Below are 4,371 nucleotides of genomic sequence, written 5' to 3'. Positions count from 1 at the left end.
TAGGCAGTATCCCATGGTGAGGGGCCTGCTCTTCAAAAATATCATTAAACTACCAAATGAAGACAGAATTTGTCTATAGAGAGGACATTGTAGACTCCTTTCCTCTTGTTCCCATCAGTGCTCTGTACTCAGAAGTAATGAATCCCAGCTGGGAAAGCAGTTACTTTCCCTCTCTTAACTAACAGTGTCAAGAAGTTATTGCAAAAGGATTGGTTACTATTTGTTCATTTTAAGGGTAGGTCCCTGAATCTAAGAACAACAAAGTGATCATTTAATACTAAGTAATTTACTTACTTACTTATTACTGTTCTCGTTATGTCATTAATATTATGGAACAAAATATGGCTTAAAGGATCCTTCAGAGTGCCTATTCCATATAGAAGAGAAGAGGCAAGGTCAAAAAAAAAAAAAAAAGAATGTCATCTTTAATGCCACTCATCTTTGATTTGGGAAGGAGGTGGTTAAGTTACAATATGAAGAAAGTGCAGTTACAAAGCTTGCCTTCTATTGCATGCTTTTGTAGCAGCAATTACCTCAGCTACAAATCTCATTTACAGAGCTCTTTGAAAGTGCTATCTGGATGATGGTAGAATACACTGGAAATCAATGGAGGCTGATTTCATTCCCAAATTGAAGTTACCTGTTAATAGTCTGAGAAAACACCAAACACACACACACACACACACACACACACACACAAACATGCATGTACACATGAACTCAGGCACACATGCACACATATACACTACAAGGACCTTCATATTCATTAATAGATTCCTCAGTATTTATGAGGCTCAACTTTCAGAAATTCAATTATTACTTGAAAATATGAATTATAAACACTCTTTACCAATTGAAATGAAGTAGCAATCTAGCTTCTAGAACAAAAATAGGAACTATTGGAAATGATCCTAATCATGATACTAATAAGTAAGAGCCCATTACATACTCTGTAAAACAGGCTCAAGCCTGCATCTCTGCACCTAACATTGGGCAATGCATTTTTTCCTGATTCATATATAGTATCCTAGCAACCATTCTGTATCTTAGTCCTAATGGATCTAAAAATGACACCCTGGGAAATCTATTCCTAATGGCCTGGTGCCCCAAGGAGGGGCATTTTCTTCTTGGAGGGCATGTCAAGAGCCAGATAGATATGTGGGGATTAGAATCAATTTCTTCGCTCTGAGATTTCATTACCCTTTTTGATCCTGTGTTGTGAGAAGGCCTGTAATCCAGGTTTAATCTAAATAGATAGCACAGTCAACAGATCCTAATTCCATATGAATATTCAACAGCACATCCTAAAGAACCTGTGGATATTTTCCTTCTGGAGATGACCTTAACTTTTTAGTAGAACTGGTCACTGCTAAAGTCTCTTGAGATCCACATTATTTACTTTTCATTCATTTAGACTGGGGGGGGCATTGTCAAGATGTTTGTAAAACTGGGGTTGAGAAACCTTAAACCATTCTCATTTTACTCTGAATTAGATTAGTTATCAATATAGTTGTGGTGGGATATAGGGAGCTATGGAGAGGTGAAATTCTTTTGACATAGGAAAGGAAATGTTTAGAAATAGGCTTTAAGCCTAAGAGCTGGAAGAAAATGAAGAAGCTAGGAAGAATTCATTTATCTTTTATTCTTGTCACGGTTCTTCAAAATCAGTGATCAGACATTGGCTAGTTAGGTATACAAATAGGCTTTCTACAATAAATGAGATTATCCCAACGGGAGTATGTCCAAGAACTACAGCTCTCACCTCAAATGAAGTAAAAGATAGTTTCCTCTTCCACTAAATATGAGTACACACTGCTTGGGAACATGACTTTTTAAGTTGCCCAGAATACTATGTTCCAATGGGGAAGTGGTTTCATGAATATTTTAGTGTCAGAACAGAGGAAATTGAAATAGTAAGGTCCTTTAAAATGTATTGTTAGAAACATCACATAAGTGGGTTATAGAAAATTGGAGAAATCTCTGCTGTAGGTCTAGGTAACAGTGGCTTATTAACATATTCCAAGAGACTTAACCTCATCCCCAAGAGGATGAGAGTCAGACAATTCCATGGACAATGGTTGGATGGCTCCTCAGCAAGCTACAGACCAAGATAATTTGGTTTCAAATGGGCCACATTCAAGCCTTCTACAATCGTGAACTTTTTATAAGTTAATTTTGTAGAGTTTTAAACATAGATCAGTGTATGTGTGTTTGTACTTTAGTTCATGAGTAGGAGGTTCATTGTTCATTAGTTTAATGTGATGTTTCTAAGAACAGTTGATAGTGTGACCGAGTGACTTACAATTCCATTTTGTACTTAAACTGTTCTTCAACTTCATATTCTCTTCATTTCAGCTATAAAATGCAGTATAAGATATGTGTCACCTTGAACTCTGCTCTTTTCTCTAATTCCAATTTTCTTTCCTTCTCTCACAATATACCCCTTACCTCATGAAGAATATTCACCCTTTTGGTTGGATTGTTACCTTCAAATATTAACTAGACCCTAGTCATTATTCTCATTATTTTTTTCCAAAATTTACCTACATATTCACTGGATTGTATGGGCAACTATGTTGATGATACAATCATTAATATCCTGTAGTTTTTAGCCATCTGACAACATGGCAGTGCTTTTCACTTTACCAATTCAAGCCTTGGGAAACATCTGTAAGCAAAGTTGTTTACTAATGAAATTTAGTCTCCCTCCAACAAGAAGCCACAAAATCAAGAGAATTTTCTTAATCATAGCATGTTCAGTTAGGACTTCCTAGAAGCTACCTACACTTATTTTCATTACTTGCTAACGCCTTTGATCATTCATTGGACATTCTCTTGAATACAACTTTACTAGGTAATGTTTAATTCAGCTATGGATAAATCAATGATAATACAATGAAACATAAAGGTAAAATGTTTAGTCATTCATAGGGATTATCATTTAGAGAATGAAAGTAGAAAATTAATATATTCTAAAATCCAATTTTATAGTATGACATTTTCCATGCAGAAAAAATAAATACAAATATTTCAAGATTTGAATGAGTACAGAATGTTCTAAGGAAGAAATTAAGATGACTATAGGTGGCTTTCATTCAAAGGGAAAGGAAAATATCAAGTGTAAATTTCCAAACAGCCATGAAAAAGATGTACTTTTATCCTGCTTACATTAAAAATATGTATTTATTTATTTTTCATGTATATGTATATATACATGTGTATATATCCATGCATACTTGTATGGAGAACATAGGTCAGTGTTGGATATATTCCTCTATCACTTATTATATTCTTGAGACAGGATTACTCATTGAAACTGGAACTTACTGATTTGCCTGGATTAACTAGCATTCTTTGGGATCCAGTTGTCTGGGTCTTTATGTGCTTGGAATACAGGCAAGTACCACCATGCCTGCTTTGTGTGAGGGTAGTGGGGAGAAGTTGAGGGTACTGGGATTTAAAATTGGATTTTCACATTTGCATAGCAAGTACTAGGCCCACTTGTCTGTCTCCCTAGCCTTTATTTTATTTTCAATGGGAACACATTAGAGAGTTTTAAGCTAGAGAGTTAAACTTCTGGCTCATTTTTTGGAGGCAGAGGCAGGTGGATTTCTGAAATCAAGGCCAGCCTGGTCTACAGAGTGAGTTCCAGGACAGCCAGGGCTACACAGAGAAACCTTGTCTCAACCCCCATCCTCCCAAAAAACAATTCAAGCTATTATAAAATGAATGAAAAAGATAAGTATGGAACTAAAGAAAACTAATTAATGTACCAGATTAGAGATTATAGTAGTTTAAACTAAGGTTCTAGTAGCAGACATGGTGAGAACAATTTGAATTCTGCTGAGGAAGCTGAATGCTGAATGATGAGTTTGTGCATCTAGCATGTAATATGAAGAAAAATTTTAGCTTTGTAAGTCATATTTAAATGATCATTTCATTCTCTGGAGTCTAACTTCTTGAGTTCTTTGTATACATTGGATATTAGCCCTCTATCAGATATAGGGTTGGTAAAGATCTTTTCCCAATTTGTTGGTTGCCGTTTTGTCCTATTGACAGTTTCTTTTGCCTTACAGAAGCTTTGCAACTTTTTGAGGTCCCATTTGTTGATTCTTGATTTTAGAGCAGAAGCTATTGGCGTTCTCTTCAGGAAATTTTTCCCTGTGCCTATTTGCTCAAGGTTCTTCCCCACTTTCTCTTCTATTAGTTTCAATGTATATGCTTTGATGTGGAGGTCCCTGATCCACTTGGAGTTAGTTGAGCTTTGTAGAAAGAGAAAGTAATGGATAGATTTGCATTTTTCTAAGTTAGACTCCAGAGAACCAAATAACCCTATTAAAAAATGGGGTACAGAGCTAAACAAAGAATTCT

Source organism: Mastomys coucha, chromosome X (assembly GCF_008632895.1).
Source record: "Mastomys coucha isolate ucsf_1 chromosome X, UCSF_Mcou_1, whole genome shotgun sequence".
Classification (NCBI taxonomy): domain Eukaryota; kingdom Metazoa; phylum Chordata; class Mammalia; order Rodentia; family Muridae; genus Mastomys; species Mastomys coucha.
The sequence above is the reverse complement of the archived record's forward strand: the minus strand, read 5'-3'. Positions refer to the sequence as shown.